At 39.1% G+C, this 20,097-nt stretch overlaps 1 protein-coding gene across 8 annotated transcripts in view; it reads right to left on the bottom strand.

Annotated features, from left to right (window-relative positions):
- The window catches only part of LOC124433218 (RNA-binding protein Musashi homolog Rbp6), a 586,211-nt gene that overhangs the window by 178,904 nt on the left and 387,210 nt on the right, over positions 1-20,097 (bottom strand). Inside the window, exon 1 of one of the 8 annotated variants that reach the window (XM_046982966.1) lies at positions 1,037-2,927. The exons of the other annotated variants lie outside the window; for them this stretch is intronic. The gene's annotated coding sequence lies outside the window, so the exon portion shown is untranslated. Of the gene's footprint in view, positions 1-1,036; positions 2,928-20,097 lie in introns of those variants that run through there. 8 annotated transcript variants of the gene reach the window in all.

The following is a 20,097-nucleotide window of genomic DNA, read 5'->3' as shown; positions in this document are numbered from 1 at the left end:
CCTTTTCAGGATGTTTTATATACGGTAAATGAGATAAGCCAAATCCGTGTCGAGACCAATACTGTTATAAATCAGACTAAAGAATCCACGAGGAGCCAATTCTTGTATTAACACATGGCTTTGGCAATGGTCACGAAATAATCATTCGTGTTTGATTTACTTGGCTGCAGTGATTGCTGCAAGAGCGACTTTTATGGCGATTGAGTTTCGAAAACTTTATTCGATTGAAGAAATAAAATATTTAAATAATATGAATTTTTCTCCGTTCAATTATATCAATTATATTGCATTTCATTTTAAAAGTTGAAAAATTTTTAATACAAAATATATGTGCCGAATTTATTTGAATATTTTTACTTATCTGAATCCACAGAAAGCAAAACTTTATGCTATGGTAGAGAAAGAGAAACCAGATCGCCTGGGGGTTATATGTTTGTCAGAAGTAACAAAATCTAGAGATCGAGAGATACTCTCTGATGCGATAGAACGTCAGATACGAAGACGAAGCAACTGTCTATGTATACGAGAGAGTTTTCGGTCAGTAAGCACCATTGTGAAAAATAAACGATATATGGAGATAAAAGCGAGCCATATACGAAAAAGGTAAGAAGAATAAAAGGAGATATTAAGAACAGACTATGGTAACATAAAGAAAGAGAAAGAGAAAGGGGGGAGAGAAAGAGAGTATGCAGATATATTCGCGTACGGGTTACTCGTACGTGTGCGTGCATTTCTGCGCGACGTTCACCACCCCCGTTTCATTCGCCGCCGACCGACGGATGACGTTCAGGATCACGTTCCACCCACACACAAATCTCGAGCTAACTGACACACTCACACACATGCACTTGTATAATCACGCACACATAGACGAGTTGAAGCAAACCACCTACACATATACGATCGCAATGATACGCATAAAGAAAAACATATGGAAAGAAAGTAAAAGAAGAGAGATAGAAAAATAGAGTGGGATTTCCTCATTAAGAATGTACTTCGAAGTGAAGAGGGAAGAAGAAGATAGAAGTCAGCGTACCTTCTCCGGGGTGATGAGCGGTGTGATGTACGTGGTGACCGCCGTTGTGTACACCTTTTGGTAACTTTTTTTGGACGATGCAGGTCACTCAGTACCGGCGCGCGTACCGAGTGCCGTGCGATCGGCGCGATGTTCTTCGCTTTCTCCTCAAAAGAGAAAGAGTCGGGCAGTGGGTAGGCTCGTACAGGATACGTTTGTGGCTTCTTTAGCTTTCAATGCACGCTTACGATACGTGTTGTTCTTTCTAGACTTCGTTAAACTGATAACAACAGACCGAATGAGTAACGAAGAGTAAGTGTTATTCCAGGGGATCCCGTAAAACTCACTGACTTCGTATCTCTCCCAATCTTGTTATCTCTCGTTGACGACGGCTGCAGATTCGATGATGATTTCAAAACGATCACCTGTGACCAAGCCGATCTATGATTTCCTTTCAGATGTGTGTGTGTATGAATATAATATAACACTGTGTCAGAACTGCCAACGACTACGATGATAACAATATCTCGGAGCACTTGACCGACAATCACGAATCTGCTCTTTCTTCGCGCGCGTTTACTGCCTCGTTTAGTCTTCTCGAGTATCACTATTCGATGTATAAATCTTCTTGGTTGCAGCAATCTTCTTTCGCTGATGATCTCTCCGAAGATAAAGACCCGAGGATATAATCAAGGGTGCGCAGCGAGACGTGTAAGCAAGTTGAGAGAAAGAGAGGGAGAAAGAGATCGAATACGAGAGCAAGTGGGTGTGTGTATATGTGTATGTGTAAGAGAGAGAGGGAACGCAACGAGCACACTCAAAGAAACGACAACGTCAACGTCAACGGCAACGATAACAGTAACGGTAACGGTAACTGTAACAGGGAGGCAGGTGGTCGTCGTCGCGCTCCTCGTCGTCGTACGTCAGCTCAAATGTTGCACGCTGTGATGCCAAGAACGGAATGGGGCGACCGTGGAGGCCCGGGCAGTGGAATCGTAGCGAGGGGAAGCGAAGGGGAGTAGCGCGCGGCTCTGCTGGTAGGGAGCGTGCTACACTTTGCGCTCGAGAGGAGCACGAAAGCGAGGTGGTAGGAGACCGAGTAACCTTCCCTCTCTCTCTAGTCTCTTCCTCCATGCTTCTGTTACCCCTCCAGGCTGAGAGGTAACACAGTGCTACCCCTCCGAGACGCGCAGGCGCCCCCGGGGCGTTGTCGTTGTTCGACGGAGATAGTAACGCACGCCTCCTACCCTCTCATTTCTACATAGGAGAAAGATGGATGTTGAAAGACAGAGAGAGATTGAGAGATGGATAGAGAGAGAGAGAGAGAGAGAGAGAGAGAGAGGGGGAGACAGGGAGGGAGGGATGAAGGGAGGGACTCTCCTTCTCGCATACTTCCTTCCTTTGGCACAACGACGGCACCCCGGCATCGACCGATTCTCCTCCCCGCGTTTTCCTTCTCCCCGCATTCTCCTCCTCACTGTGCCGACCCAACGGGAATGCTTAATGCCAGGAGAGAGAGAGCCTGACTGCCTGACTGCCTACGCCACGCCACGCTCGCTTGACGGCGGAATAGTAACGCCGCAGGGAGAGAGAAAGAAAGAGAGAGGGAAAGAGAGAGAGAGAAAGGACTCTGAATCTCCCGACGGTGGGAGGTGGGGCTTCTGCTGCCGTTCCTGCTGCTGCTTCTACTGCTGTTGCTGCTGCTGTTGCTGCGTTACTGCTCGCAAGCCCCATCCCCATCTTCCGCTTTCTTCTTCTTCTTCTTCATCTCATCCTCCTATCTCCTACGTCTACGACCAAATGCTCTGCATTTTCGAAGCATGGCTACTTGTTACGCCTTCACGATTTAACTTTCTGCCAATACGTCAAAAGAGGACTTACTTCAAGTCGGATTCAACGATTCATCGTTTGAAAAAGGTTGCTTTATAGAAATTTACCTTTAGTTTATGGTGTAAAAATAATGTTTACGAAGAGTTGACTGAATTTGTTATAATGAAACATTGATTCTTGCATTCGAGGATTATTCCTTAGCGAAATCAAACTAATTTTTAATTAATATCTTGCTAAAATACAAAAATAAGTTAGTACATATTTAATGTTTCAAAGACGCGTTACTGTCAAAGCGAATTAGTTATTGAGCGTTATCTCTGAAGGAGTACAAGTTCGCGTTTAAGAACTGCTTCGGTCCGACCAATGTTGACCATTACTACTCCCGGCGGATCGTAAAGCCAGCTTCTTCATCGAGTTCCCTCCATGGCTGAAAGCCAACTATGTTCTCTCTCTCTCTCTCTCTCTCTCTCCTATCTATCTAACCATTTATCTTTATCTACCTATCCGTCTATCTCGCTCACTCTTCTTCTCTGCTTCTCGTCTAGCAACTTAGTGTGAATGTATCCTATGCTTAACGTTGAAGAAAAAGGGTAAACTAACGTAGAAAGATTTCATTGAGCTATAACGTGACTTGGCTTTTGTCCAACACTATGAACTTCACGCACACCCTCGCTATAATCATTACTTGTTTCTAAAAGAGAGATATGCATACACCTTTGGGACAGAAAGAAATGCATAGAAATTTTTAAATATAAATTCAGAGTATATACTGGCGATTCTAATGAACTAGAAGAAGCACTCGCGAAAGCAATATTTTATGCTACTTTTAGTATACAGTACATGGTATACAGTACATTACATAATAAAACGAGTAAATAGTCGATATCGATGCAAATAAACAACTATCTTTGGCGGTGCCACATTCTTTTCTCTGAAATCCACTGTACCTATAATTTCGTTCGCAGAAACATTTAATTCACGCCGGTAAAGAACATTTCCAACAGATAATTTTTGGAGAATTTGTCGTGTCACATTTATGTTCGACTATGTTACGTAATACCTACCATGACCCGATCTTATTAGAAGGCACCTTGCTTTTACAATGTGGCACTAAGAGTGATCCCAGCACTAAGAGTGATGGCTATAGCATTGAGTCGTAATTGTAGGTCTGATAGCAGTTAGAAGAAACGACAAGATGGCAGAGGTAAAAAGGAGGGCGCACTATTCCGCCGACGTATTCAGTATTTGGCTTAGATCCAAAACAAGACGTTGAATGATCTTGGCGGGAAAAGTCCACTGGCGCGTGTTTCCTTCTATCGTGCGACAGGCGCAACTATACGACCAGAATCGTGGCAATGAGGTTGTAGATGTCATTATATTGCATTAGCGAATGTTCCAATGAAATAGATAATAATGCGTTATATTGCTGTCATAATTTAATAAAAAAAGATTTCAAAACATTTGTTCGTTATAAATTATTAAAAATATTAAATTCATCTATGGAATAATATTCACGTACTAAGTACAATCATACAATTTGTTAAAACTTTATATAAAAGAAAAAAGTAGGTTACATCGAGAAAACCGCACATTTCTACTTGACCCTTAAGTAGTTACAATTACGTGAATACATGAGTGCACGAAGGTTTCGGTGGAAAATGGTAATGTGTTTTGAGATCGGTCGATCCGTCGATGTAGATATGTGTGTACTGTTTGTCCATCGAAGTCTAATTTCTTCCATAACGATGTGTTATTTCTTTTCGTACGCAGACGCTTGCTTCGTGGATATTATAAGAGTGATTCTAAAGAGCCGTCGCCATTTTCGAGCAAACTAATATGAAACACAAAAATTATTTGGAAAATCGTTCATGTTAATTAAGACATTCACATTAATGTTTCTTTTTAGATATGTGTAGAAGTATTGAAGAATTTCGATTATAAAGTATAAGAATTTTGACGAAATACATGAACAAAAAGACATTACTTGTAAATTAAAAATTAATAACACGATTAAATGACGTATTATTCATAGAGTTAGAGAATTCAGACGGCTGATATAATTAAGCTTCGATGATCTTATTGAAGCTGTTACAGCATCGACTGTTGGATGGACCATAGATGACATGTAATCATGATATTGGCACGTAATTGAGTTATCGCTCTAAGAGACAGAGGGAAAACGAGCGACTATCTTTCCTCGAGGGATTTTCATCTGTTAGAATATATGTGTTCTACGAATAACACATTAATTGAATTCAATCGTTACATTGACTCATCTAAGGTTATATCACTGTACCCGAATGTAACAACTATGTATTTACTTCATCCGGTAAATTGAAATAAAAATGGACATCAAAAATGGACATTTTAATTAATTATTGAAAATCTATTTTAAAACGTTAATAGGAAAAAAGCAAATCGGTAGTACTGTAATTATGAATATATATCTAATGAAAATAATTGATTATTCTTCGATATTGAATAAGAGTCAAAATAAAAATTTTATATCGATTCGATATTTTCCTTCTCATAAAATTGATCTTTTTTTAAATTAAACAACAACGAAAGCATGGTTTTGTGAACTCATAACATAAGTACAATGTTCAAATTTCAATTTTTCTTCTGGATGAAGAAAAAGAAGAAGAAAAGAAGATAGGAAAGACTCCGGTTGGTTGAGCCACTCGCGAGTAAAACTGCTTTTAATGTTGACCCAGTTTTATCGCCTTAAACTCGCGACGTTACCGCCATCGCCTAGGACAAAACTATTTCGTTCGGTGATTTTCAACTTCTATATTCGTCTATCTTCGATATCGTTCATCCTAAACGCACACACCAAACACGCATATCCAACACGCAAGCCTAGCCTCTTTTCATCTATCTATCTATTTCAAAAACACTGTTCGATATTTTCTCCTTTCTTTGACTCCCTTTTCTTACTTACTCTTTAGCACTTTTTTTATTCTACGGCAGACAAAGCGAATCGAAACTTATCTATGATATTAAACTTACCTTATCGGCATGTTTTGCAGAAAAGAGGGATTTCGTCTTTACACCTATCTCGTTTTATTCATTTTGGATTTGTTTCTCTCGTCTTGTTTAGAAACTCTTTCGAGGTCAGAGAAAGAGAGTGAGCAAATAGGTGGGTAGAAAACGAAGAAGTAGGAGAAAAAGAAAAAAAGAGAGAGTAGGGGAAAAGAGAATAAAGAGAAAAGAAACGAAATGAAAGGGATAGGAAAGACGTAAGAGAACGCGAATACGAACAAAAACGAGGCGGACTAAGAAAACGAAGGGGTCGGGGCCAATAGTTCAAATCACGCGAACCGTTGCTTCGTAATTAATAGAGCTCACGAAAAGAAAGCGTGCAACTATCAGCTGCTCTTTCAAGATCCTCTATGTAGCTACATCACGAAAGAGCTTTCCACAGTCCACAGTCTCAATATTTAATGTTCTGCTGGATATAAACATTAATCGAGGTCGACAGATGGTCTATGTAACCAAAGTTGCTGCGCTTTTCCTTCTCACTGATGTGTAAAGATGATGCATGGTGGATTATTAATCCGTGCAAACTATTCGTAGAATAATTATGATTGCAAGAATATATGAGATTTGCGGTTGCAACAACATCAACCTGATTTTCTCATTAATATCATTATGGTTGAAATATTGTTTACGGAAATAACAGAAAAATTTTAAAGCTTTATTTGATTTTATCGTTCAACATAATAGCACCCAGAAGTGGCCTTATATCCAGCATTAGAAGAAAAGCTCGTATTTTCCAAGCATTTGTACACCCTTTTTCGGAAGGAAACTAATACGACGGAAGAGGGAAGAATGTAAGAAAGAAAACGGTAGAGGAAGTCGAAAACGAGTTGGCCGTATGCTTGGAGTAAATCAAAGGAAAGAAATGAATTTTTATCGAAGAAAGGATCCGACTTCTCGAAAATCGGGGCCAGGTCTTATGCAACTCAAGGATAAATAAGGCAAAATCTGCGAAAGGCGGCATGAGAAACAATACGGTGGCATAAGCCGTCAGATTTTCTTTTCTCTCCTTCCTATTTTCCATTTTCTCCTCGCACCAGTACTCTGAAGTTATTCCTCGAGGTTCAAACGGTCTGTCGAATTTCTTAAATTTTTCTCTATGCTGCTGTTCTCTCCCAGTGTCCATATTCTTTTCATTCTTGGTTTCCACGTTCGTCCTTTATGATGTGATTAATGGTATTATTAGAAGGTAGAAAGAAAGAGAGAGAGAGAGAGAGAGAGAGAGAGAGAGAGAGAGAGAAAGAGAGAGAGGAATTATCCCTTAGTTTTCTTCTCCATGATGTCGAACGAAATGCTTGTTCCTACCTTTTCTCATCGACTTAAATACTCGTTGCTTAATGATTCCTTAGACAATCCTTTATTCGCGTCTTACCTTTTTTTCATGATTTCTTCTGCCTAAGAGTACTTACGTATTAAGTCGATTGTTATGTAACAATATTCGCGTGTCTATTATAATACGTGGAAATGTTGACGAAACACAAAAATCACCATATAATGATAAATGATAAAGCTGCACAATTAAAAGGCAATCGTAGACAAAATTATGGGTTATTAGTAACTTCATTAACGTGATCAACTAAATCTTCTTACTTAAGTTTTTAAATATTACGTAGGGAAAAATGAACGAAAAACGAAAAAAGAATGGAATATTTTAATTATTCTTTATCATGTATTTTTGTTTATGAGCGCTTGTTGAAATTTCTCAAAGTCTCTTTGTGTCCTCTCTCTTTCATTTGTAAGACTGAACTAGGAGGATTACTCATTTGGTTGAAGTTTACATTTTCGAATACAAGACTAATGAAACATGCCGTAGAATCTGTCATATTCGAAAGCGTTGTAACTATAGTTGCGCCATCTCTATTTGTTCAGCGAGGGAAGAGAAAACGCCGGTAACTCCACGCAAACGTACAGCGCAAGTACGTATACTCACAGTTGCTCTGTTCTCATTTCACGAAACTCCATAACGACTGCCGCTCGTTACGTAATGCGCTTCGCGATGCAATCGAATACGACCGATTAATACGCGATAAGTCGATTATTCGTATAAATGCACTGATAAAATTTCAGATAAAAAACGATATTTGAAACGTATTACAAAAAACTTGTGGATTAGTAAATAACATGAAAACGATGTCGATTTTGAATTTTTTTACTTTCATGTGCAAAATTTCTGTAATTGTGGATCGGATCGCGAAAGAATGTATATAGGATCACGTAATTGAATGTGAAGATCAAGAAGAATTGTTTTAAAATAAATTTCTTTATGATTTATTGTTAATATATGTGTGATTTTTATACCTATTTTACATACCTATATTGACTTGGATCGCTCAAAATAAAAATTTTTTGGACAAAAATGGGTTGTGAATGAAAAAATTTAAAGAAACTCTGCTCTAACGTATATCGTTTTGAAGCTTTGTAAATGAGCAAAAATATGTTGTTTTGCATGATTAAATTAATTAAATGTATTTTCTCAAAACACTCAAACAACATCTTAACATAGGTATTAACAATATCAAATTAGTTAACATTCTAAAAGTTCTCAGATAAACATTCTAGAGAGATCACCAATCCTTTCCATCCTTTTCTTGCGGTAGACTTGTATTGCATTTTCTGAAACTACCTTAAACTTCGTTCTAACGAAAGCCGCTAACCGACTATCGCTTACCACCGGTTAAGTTTATCGTTGAGAACCGCAGGAAAATTACAAAATTACTCGCATAAGCGGATTTTACTAAAGCGTTACGTCGACGATAAAATTAGTAGTAACTTCATAATAAGCGTAGCGTGACCTTAGTTTCAAAGTAGAGGTTGTTCTCACCATTGAGTATCATATAATGCTCATACCCGTCGCACGTAAGAGGATCACACACTCCGGTTTATGATATCTTTAAGAGAACGACCTAGCCGCGAAATCGTTTTGATACGTTTACGAGTAAAGTGAAACCCAGGTTGTACAAAAGACAATGAGGCTAATGTTACGATCTTCTTGATGTTTCTTGATTATCGCACTCGCGTTTGGGCATTATTACTATAAACTGAATGCATACATATCTACGGTAATCGTCTTTTTCCGATAGAAATAACCAATCGTAGAAGAAGTAAACAACGTTTGTATTATAATGTATATATGGCATAAGAATTGAGATAAAATTTAAAAGAAAAACAAATAGAAATTCTCATCTCGGTTTTCTTCGTGTTTTTAGAATTCGTAGATCAATTCTTCAAAAACATTTTTGTAGATTTTGTACAAAAAGCAGATTTGTAGTACAAAATTAAAAAAAGGGATAAAAAGAGGAGAAAAGAAGGAGAGAAAGAAAAAAAGAGAGAGGGAAATAAGAAAAAGAGAGATACCAAGTATAGAAACGAGGAACCTTTACGAGAGAATAATGAAACTGCCTAGTAATTTTAGAAGCCATGTACACCCCGTCTCACTTCGTCGTAGCAGTCAGTCGGGTTAAATGTCTTGAAATGGATATTTCTGGTGGTAGTAGGCGGTAGATTCGGATGCTCACCGCCGACGTAGAGAAGTTATTGCTTCGGATATTATCACGCTGACTGCCTAAAGCTCCGCATGAATTTCGTGTCTCATCTGAAGTCAACCGCATTGCTTACGACGTTCACAGTCGGATGCAACGACTGCGAATTTACAATATGCTATTTTACACAAAAAACGTAAGCCAAGGAAAGAAAATGCGCAAAGGGACTATCGAAATATGTAGATAGATCCGCAATGATATTTATTGAATTTCACAAAAAACGCTTTTAATTGTTTCCAAACGAACTTTTTAGAGGAAATCGACAACTGAAAATTTTTTACGAGCACAAGCTCGTTTTCTGTGATAAAATAAAAAAATATCCATAACGAACATTCAAAAAGAGGACGGTATTGTCGAAGAAGATTACAAGCCCTTTTCTTCGTTTCGAATTATTTTGTTACTTAGATAAGAAAGAAAGAAAGAAAGAAAAAGAAGAAGGAAGAAAGAGAGGAAAGAAAAAAAGAGGAAGAAAGAAAGAGGAAGAGAAAAATAGAATGGAAGTTAGTGAAAGGGGTCATGCAACGTAAGAAGGACATAAACGATGTCCTCTTACGTACTTACCACTTACGTCAGCGCAAATAAGCTCTTCTATTTCCAGGATTAAGGATTTGACTGACGCTGTATTTTCGTCGTGGCATCCTTGGTTATCGTTGAGCAACGTCGAGCCGAATTGCTGCTGGTAAGAGCAAAGGAGAAGAAAAGAGAATATCCCGCGAGAACACCGTGGTGATGGCGAAAGAGAAAAGGGAGGAGGAAGGGCGTAAACGAAGAAGGTAGGAGAGAGAATAAGAAAAGTATAGCAGAGTGCGCCATCCTAGAGAAAACTCACGAAACATTATTTTCAGCATTGAGCTCACGGTCCAGCTGGCAGATAGATCGATAGATGGAGAGAAACGTCTCGTACCTTCCGTTTCTCTACGTCGAGGCGAGCCGTCATGTGAAAGTCGAATTCAAATATAGAAATGTCTGGCCCAGTGACATTTGGCAGTTTGTATCAATCCCCATCGAGGAGGGTTCGCGTGGATGAAAAGCCAACGCCGCATGTCATTGTGTCCCCGATGATATCGGCCGATCTACCGTTAGCGCGTTTCCCTTCGCCCCTCTCTTTTCCCCTCTTCTCTGCCCACTACCATCACCATCAGTATCCCTGTTCTACTATCTGGCCACTCTCACTCTATCAACGTTCAACGATCGTTCTCTTTCAGATGATTTTTAGGTCGAAGTGCGAGCTTCGTGAACTGCCGATGTAATCTCGGTGACATCTTTCTCGTCGAGAAATCCGTAATTAAGAAGCTGTCGGTGGAAGAGGAGGAAGAAGAGATGCGCTCGAGATCAAAAAGCGAGACGCGTGATAAGAAGGGGAGATAGACTTCCTTTTAATTTAGATTTTCTTCGTAGAAGCCACCATCGCCCATTTCAACGTGAACGAAACCGATAAGAATCGTAAGAGAAACGAAGCCGGGCCTATATTCCTTCCTCCGATGCTTACTTGCAGTAGAGAAAATGCACCGAGCATTTTAATCGAGCTGTCGTCGCGTTCGAGATAACGGACCGACAGCTTTCACTTCGCTATCTGAACGACAAGGAAGCTTTATCTGACTGTCCGCTCAACGATCATTAAGTAAGGACGGAAACATGTAGTTTTAACATTTAACGATCGTTATTGCGTTAGATAATTTCTAACTATACGATTTTACTGTAAAACGAAGATTGGAGAACGCCGACTTTGTAATTGAAATGCACATACATCTGTTATCACACAATAACGGACATGAATAGGTATATGTATAAGTATAGGTAGCATGTATGTGTGTGTGTAAATATATATATATATATTTATAAAATTATTACTATTAATTATATATATATATATTTATAAAATTATACGAAGTTAAATTGAAAATAAAATATTTAAAAAGATAATTTTAAATAATCGTAAAGAATTATGTTTATATACACTACTGTTACTTCATCTTTCGATTTCTTACAAGATATTCTTCAAAGAGTGATGTCGCGTAATTCTACGTCGACGCAAAAGAAACGAGATCAGGCAAGCGTACCGCTTGACTCAAGTGTGCATTTATATTTAGTGCAACGTCGTCTCTACAACGATTACGACGACGATGGTACAAGTTTATCGGAGCGAAGCGAGCTTCGCCAAAGTGCCCTGTAGCCAATCAATCCGCTAAACGCACGTATTTATCCAAGTACGTCGCGTCAACCGCGCATACGACCTCCACGTAGCCTCGCTCCTATAGAGATAAATTTGGAGGTGCTATCCGGAATTGACCTAGCGGCGTATCGTAGGTAGAAAACTATAGAAAATAATTGCTCGGAACTTGGCGATTTAGCCAATCTATGCGAACGTCGTTTTATTACTCGAAGAATAAATCAAAATATGTAATTTTTTACAAATTTATTTTACATATATCTTTAAACCAAGAATAAAGTTTTTATATAATCATTAACATATTCTTTTATTTGTATCATAAATTATACTGCAGACGATTCTTCTAAATTTATTAGCTTTTATTCATAGAATTATTTAAAATTTATAGTATAAAATATCCACATCATTTTAGATCATCTTAATGCATCGGAAAATTCTAATATAACGATTGTTTTGCGTTATTCGCCTTAGCAATGATAAGCGGACATGGTAAATATCGAAGATATCGGTGATACCTCCATGGGCTTCCGATCAAATGATCAACTAATAACGATCCAGGGATCAGTCTCCCTCAGGTGTTCTCCAGTCGCGTTAGCAACCTGCTCGATTGCAGGGTAATCCCAGTTGCATTATCTTGATGAGCTCTAGACTCCACTTCCTTCGGACTCAACCTTCACATACCTTCGCAACGAGACCGTGACTTGGCTAGAGATCATGAGACTACCTGTACTATACTGATGTAGGGTATACAATACATGCATATACTTGCGTACATGCGTTTCTTTTTATCTCCATTTTTCTTCTTTTTTCTATATGCATATACTTATGTGTGTATATATATATATATATATATGTGTGTGTGTGTGTGTGTGTGTGTGTGTGTGTGTATACGTACGTTTCTCTATAAATGAAAAAGCTAGCGAAGAGAGAGAGAGAGAAAAAGAGAGGAAAAGGAAGAAAGAGAGAGAGAGAAAGAGAGGGAGAGAAATAGAGGGAGAGAAAGAGAGAAGAGGGAAATGGAGGAACCAAAAGTTACAATGCATCGCGAGGCAAATACGAGGAAGATCCCAAGAGACACTACCGTTTGGATGAAGAGAACGATCGGTAAGGCGAATCTTCATGCTCTAACAGAGCTAATTCATTCATATCGCTACTTAGCAAACCTGTCCGGATATCTCTACCTTGGTTCGTTAAGCAAAGTCGACTGATTCTCGGTCAGGTGGCCTTTGGGAATATCCATGAAAATCGAGTTCTGAGAGAATCGGAAACCATAGATATTATAACAATTTTATTTTCTTGAGAGTGCACGTATCAATCAAAATATAAATCCGGCAATACAAGTTACAGTGATTAATGATTTCTCACCCGGATCACTTACAATAGGGAATCTATCTCGTTAGACCTAGGTATTGGAACAATTCGTTGCACATCCAAACGTTTTGCGGATCATAGACAGAGTGATCTTAGCAGATTCTAGATCCTAGATCTCCATCTATCACACTTATTTAACGATTAGAACGCTGCTCATTGCTTATTTATATGATTATACATTCAATTATCGATATTGTCATCTATTATCAATAATAAACTTCTATAATATAAGATCTCTATCTTTTAACTTCTTATCAAATTAATGTTTTCCTTTTATATATTTACCTGACTATTAATAATTCAAATTGTTGAATAATTAATGAATCGTGAAAAGTTCAAAGTATTTAGAAACACAAATGATATTTGTTAAATAGACAATTCCAATGAACATAGTGCCATATGGAATCTAGTGACACGAAACAGTTCCATGGAGAAACGATAAGGAGGTGGAGATGTTAGGCTGAGAGCTCATCTTAGTTACTCAACTAAATCTCTCTCTAAAGCGGGCTAAGCAAGCTCCAGTAGCAATTCGTAACAACTATTAGCGAACCGACATTCATCTCGTTTAACTCGAGTTAGCGCCTCGGCCGCGTAAACCAGGCCCACGGATTGTGTTAGCAAGCTGGCTTACTTAATGCGCACGTTGCCAACCGGAATCGTCCCACTAATTTATACGAAACGATACGGTCTATTCACTATAGTCTCGCCAGCGTTCGTCGTTAATCAATATCGTTCATTAAATCGACATAACGGTATTGTCGTTTCGACGATTCACAAAACGAATCCAGTAATGTTATTTTGTATCATTCTTATTATTTTATACATGATTATTAAAGAAAAAAAAAGAAATAATACAATTTTATATTTCTTATTCACTTATTCGCACCTCGAACTATTTTCTTTTTAGAGAGGGCTACTTCTTATCTTGATATTTTCTTTTTCGTTCTCATTATCGTCAACGATTAAATAATTCAAACCATTTCTTCTAAAGCAGTAAAAGATTTCGCATATCCCAAAGAAAACAGAAATGAGGAGAAAGTGCGAAAGAGAATGGTATGCAAAGGGTGACTAATTTCGGCAGATGAGATATCAAACGATATTTATATATAACATATATAATAAATAATACCTAATAAAATATATATATATATATACGGGATAGAAGATTTTAACGTTAGTTAGTTGTGTGTGGGTGTATGAGATAAGTCGATCAGCAGTTGAACAAGGGATGGAAGGTTCTTGTGTGTGTATGTGAGTGCACGCACGCGCGTGTGTGTGTGTGTATCTGCATGAAATAAGTCAGTCGACAGTCGAACGAAAATATGATCTATTCTTTGTAAGATATGTATATCTATGGAAGGAGGAGAAGAGGCTAAGGTATTGGAAGTGAGAATGAAATGGAAGTGTAGTGTGAGTGAGATAGACAAGAAATAGGACAAAGTAGCGAATACGACAAAGATCGATAAGAATTGCCGAATGCGTATGCACGAATATGAGTGGGGATAAAAAAGGCTACGGGGTAGACGTAAGAAAAAAGGACGAAGGAGGACAATCTTGAGGAAAACCAAGCAAAGAGAAACGAGAAAAAGAGATAATCTTGAGTAAACCAAGTATAGAGTAAAGAGAATATAGAGCAGTCTTGAGTGGAACGAACTAAGACTAAAGAGTTATACTATTGTAATATATTCATTAATAAAATTCTTATTAACTAAGAGTAAGTGATTTCGCTAGTTTGTATCTTCCAGGTATACATAGTGGAATATGCTAGAAATATAGCTACGTATAACATACCTACACCGTATTATATCGTTATCCAAGTCAACGGGTATAAAGCGGTCAAAAGCAGTCAAGTAGAATCTGGAGAAGCTATCTTTCAAATTCTGGCCTGTGACTGGGTTTGCCACCACGTAGGGAATAAGCCTAGAGGCTTATTAAAGAATAAGTAGGATACGGTATACAGTAAACAAAGTAGGTAAAGTAAAGAAATAAACATCAAATGTTTTTCACAGATTCAGAACATCAATTTTTTGCGATCTCTCAAAAAATCTTATGCGCCATTTCATAAAAATTAAAATACATTAAATATAATTCCTAAATAAAATGTATTACGTTGAAATACTTTTTATTCAATGTAATATGATTAAAAATACGTATTTTTATATTTTCGATTCTGTCATAATTCTATTATTCTCGACTGCTCTGAGCTAGGAAAGTTGCTGCAAATACAGCAGCAGGAAAGAGAGATCCTAATCCATGCTAGGCTTTTGTTGTCACTTCTCCACCTGTTCGTTTTCCTTCTTGTCTTTCCTTGCTAATTCTTGTTCCTTCTTCTCTCTTTGCACTTTCCTCGTCCTCCTTTTCCCAAGCCCCTTAAAACCCAACCATTGCACCTATCTCTCTCTCCCCCGTATTCCAAAGTTTGTCGAGTTCTCCAGCTACCTCGCTTTCCTGGTAGCATCGTCTTAGGCAATCCCCGGAGAAGGAAGTAATGACAAGATTATGTAAACGTGTCACTCTAGTGAGACGCGCATCTGTTCAACCGCGTTCGGATTGATCGCGTTGATGCGCGTAGCGAAACCAACCGATTTTGTCGTTTCCTCCGTTTTCCTCGTAACCGCGTATTATGAATATGCAAAGGATGTAGAGAGCGTTGTTCCGTCGGGGAAACCTAACGCAATGATTAATATAGTACGTTTGAATACGTCCGTATGATTAATCTGACACTCCATCGGAACACAACAATAAATTAGATAACAAATTCTGACGAATATACAATAAGGATCGATAACAAACGATGTTATCGTTATAACAATAGCCATTCCTTACGTAACTGGGTCAGTATCTAACACGAGAGCGATAAGAGACCGCGTTAATTGACAGCATCTTTTCTTACGACTAGCAAATAAAGAGTATGGTTAGTGGATCGTTCAGATATCACTTTGGATATCACCAAGAAGCAGAGCAATAACCATAGTTCAAGCATTATATACGTCCAAGTAGCACGGCCTTCGATTTCCACTATCCTGAAATTCACGGACGAGAAAGCCGGTCGATCCTTATCCCCTCGCAAATCGACCTATCTTCCTCTCTAGCTTCACTTCGATCCACTCTTCCACAAGGTTTCCAGCCAAAGTCTAGACCGTCCGCTTCTCTTTCGTAATTGGTCGGTATCTTATGTTCCACCCTCTATCCTCTCCAACCCTTCTCGAAATCTGCCGGCATTCGACATACGCTCTCTCATGGCCTGATTTAATATAACTTATGCATATTCAATAGTTCTCTCTCCGTTTCGTAGCACACCATCCTCGAGATCGAAGAAGCATGCACGCGCGCCCCAAGGAAGAGGGAGGACAAAAGCTCTCTGTCTCTTTCTGTCTCTCTCTCTCTCTCTCTCTCTCTCTCTCTCTCTCTCTTCGTTCCACGATTTCCTACTTCAACTTCGTCGTGGAGTTTCCGGTAACGCAGAGAGCTACAGAAGGCGACGATCACGTCGCAATCTGCTCCGACGGTGATTCGTGACGACGAATTTGCGCGATTTCCTCGATTCCGTTTCTCCATCTATTTGTGCTTCATGTCGCATGACCCCGACGAGATCCACTCAGTCGAGTTCTCCCGAAAATTAGACGAGATGAGAGGGTCAGAAAGAGAGAGTGAAATCGACGCTTAAACGTGAGTCTTCGTTTGAGAAAGAAAGAAAATGCAAGGGATAGGTGCTCTTAATAATTGTATCGATTTTCAGAGAAGGAATGAAACTGGGGAAAGGAATAATATTCCGCGAAACTTACGAACTTAAAGAACGGGATGAGAGTAGGATAGTGAAATCGTAAGAGAAAGATAGATAGAGTGAGAGCCAGAGAGAACCAGAGAGAGAGAGAGGGAGAGAGAGGGAGGGAGAGAGAGAGGGAGGGAGAGAGAGAGGGAGTAAGAGAGATATAGCCGGAGAAAGCCGGCTCAGTAACTTTTCCCTTTATCCGTTCATCCCTGACGTCGTCTACCGGGACCCGACAATGAATGGATGTCAAAAACGCAGCAATTAATTCAGCCCCGTAGGGAACAAAGGCGTAAGAATACTGGCGGCCTTGCCGGTACTCGAGAGAAAGAGGAACGAGAAAGAGCGAAAAAGATAGAAAGAAAGAGAGAAAAAGAAGACAGAAAGAGAGAGAAAGAAAGAGAGAGAGAGAGATAGAGAGAGAGAGAGAGAGAGAGAGAGAGAGCGATAGAGAAATTGCACGACTGTAAGCGCTTCGGCCAACATAAGAGGAACGAAACGAGTGGATGGACGAGGACGAAGACGAGAAGGAAATGGAACGGAGGAAAACTGGCAGTGAGGTAGCAACGAGGAGCGAGAAAGCACAATGCTCAGATCATCCAACTTTACTTTGTGTATTGTAATTCAATTTCACGTCTGAACGTCTGTCTGCCTCTTCGCCGGCTTCTCCGTCTTCGTATGTCTTTCCTTCCGTCCAACTTCCCTCCTCTAGACAACATCTCTCTCTCTCGCTCTTTCTCTCTCTTTTTCTGCTCTCTTCTCAGAATCCGTCACTATAATGAGAAACGCGCTCTACGGTTAGGAGAATGAGAAGGATAAGCCTAACTATCTATCACTTCTCAAAAAGTATAGCTGATGTTAAGATTTCGATTCCTCTAAATTATCGGTTTAAATCGATATCGTAATATCTCAATTTAATAACAATTTCTACCGAGATGCTTAGCCAATGGAATTGCTTTACACGACGGCGATTCATTCGCGATTGAGATAGTCGAAATTTAAAATAAATATGTAGATATTTTGAGAAGTATCATTGAGGTATAGGGTAAATATCGATAACTGGCAAGGTGGCGTAGAGGATCTTACGTTCCCAAGTAATATCTTGCGGCACGACGCATTTTCCTTTTTACGTCCCATTCTCTCTCTCTCTCTCTCTCTGTCTCTCTCTCTCTCTCTCTCTCTCTCTCTCTCTCTCTCTCTTTCTCCTCCTCGATTCTCCATCTAAGCTTCACCTGGATGTCTCCGTAGCGATGCCACGATAAATACATGAGTGTTGACTCAACCAGCTATCACTACCGATGCGGCTTATCCGAACGAACTAAATATGGTAACTGAAGTTGCCCTAACAGCGCATGACACAGATGTTAGAAACTTCCTATTTCTCGTTGCTAAGTATTTGAAAGTTTATAAAGTTTTTTTTTCTTATAAATCATTGCTTTTTTGAATTAATTTCGTAAAGCGAAGAAAGATCGTGATGGAATGACTTCTCTTTCTTTTTCTTCTTCTCATTCTCTTTTTCTCTTTCGATGATCCTAATCTCGCGGTAATCGTTAACGTATCGTCGATCGTTTTAGCGTATCTTCTCGGAACGCCGGAACGCCGTGTTGGAATGAACCATGACTGATGTTCCAACGAAGCGTGATCCTTTTTGAGTCGACCACAAACTCCATTACGTCCTTTGCTAATCTCTCTGTCCGTGCAAGTGCATTCTGCGCTCCGCTGGCCATGGCTCGAGTTATCTCCATTACACTTCAATCAACATCGAGGACCAATCTGTGCATTTCACTATGGAGCCCTCCCGTACAGAGATATCAGCGATAATGTCCCTACACTCTACGCGTTTCCTTTCGAAAAGCATCGAATCGCAACGACGCTTAATTCGACGTTTATCCTCGACGTTAAAGGAAGACAAATATGCTGTCTCTTATCCTCCTTGTTATTACGAATACGATGTAATTTATTTATCTCTTAAAACGATAAGATATGAAAGCACGCGATCCTACAATCGACATGGCGAACGTATGACATCTTATCAGAAGGTCAGAAAGCTCGTGTTCTATTTACAAACTATTTCTATTAAAAGTACAATATGTATAATACGGTAAGCATGTTATTCGATTCTCTTTTTTCTTTAATAAAATATCAGATGTACAAGGCTTATCGTGTCGCTTTAAGACTTCATAATAAAATCTCAGAAAATGATACGTTTTTTTCTGCATCGTTCAGTTTACAATCCAACCGTGGTTGTCATGACAACTTAATACCTAATGAATTTTAATTAATAATGAAAATTGTATTCGTTTGTACCGACGATTTTCAATGTGACAGCATCATCATGATCGGCAAAGGAAAAAAAATGCACGGACGAACGTATGTACATGTAGCCCACGTACGCGACTCGCAATAATCTCTCAACTTTTACCTTTTATCTTTTTTCCTTCTTCTTCTCTTTCTTTTTTGTTCTCACTTATAGTCGCGGTAGGAGATGACTGTAACTACGTGATATAAGATGTCATGCGGTCGACGATAAAACTGGCAGACATAAGGCGGCGTTTTCTCGCCTTACTACCTTAATACAATAAAACTCGGTATACAGTAACTGACCTGCGATGCTGTCTCCGAGAAAGGGCAACTTTATCGACAAAATATCGAAATTCGGAAGCGTCCACTTGGAAAATCCTTTCCACCTTTCGAAGATATTGGAATACTGTCCAATTTATAGATACGTAGACGTTTTGATTTTACCCGTATCCTTCAATATTCCCTCTTACTTCGACACTCTAACTCTGCTATTGAATCTAACATGGTCCAGATATCGTAGAATAAGATAAGACGCGTTCGATAGATACAGTTCGTGATTTCGAACGAAGCCAATCTCGAATTCCTAGTTATAACATTGGGATCGAGCTACGGCAATCTCGTATTTCCTGAATTTGACTTTGATGCGTTAGTGAGTGAGTGAGTGAGTGAGTGAGTGAGTGAGTGAGAGAGAGAGAGAGAGAGAGAGAGAGAGAGAGAGAAGATAGGGAATGAGAGAGAGAAAGGGAAAGATAGAGAGAGATAGAGATAGTGAAACAGAGATATCTGTATTCAGAAACGACGACACACCTGATGTTTCACACTGGACACCCTTGCCGCGCGAGTTCGTACAAGATCTTGGACGACTAATGGAGGTCTCCCGCAGACAAAACGCATTTCAGCTTCTCTGTAGCCGACAATTTCATACATATTTGTGATGAAAAACGACTGTTATTAAGTAAAATATTGTTTTCTTAACACATTAGTTACCAGTAATGTATTAAGTGGATCAACACAAAATTTCGATCAATTGGAATTCGAATTCCTCGGTAATACCCGGAGATTT

This window comes from Vespa crabro, chromosome 2 (assembly GCF_910589235.1).
Source record: "Vespa crabro chromosome 2, iyVesCrab1.2, whole genome shotgun sequence".
Classification (NCBI taxonomy): Eukaryota; Metazoa; Arthropoda; class Insecta; order Hymenoptera; family Vespidae; genus Vespa; species Vespa crabro.
Note: the sequence above shows the minus strand (reverse complement) of the source record. Positions and strands in the feature narration are given on the sequence as shown.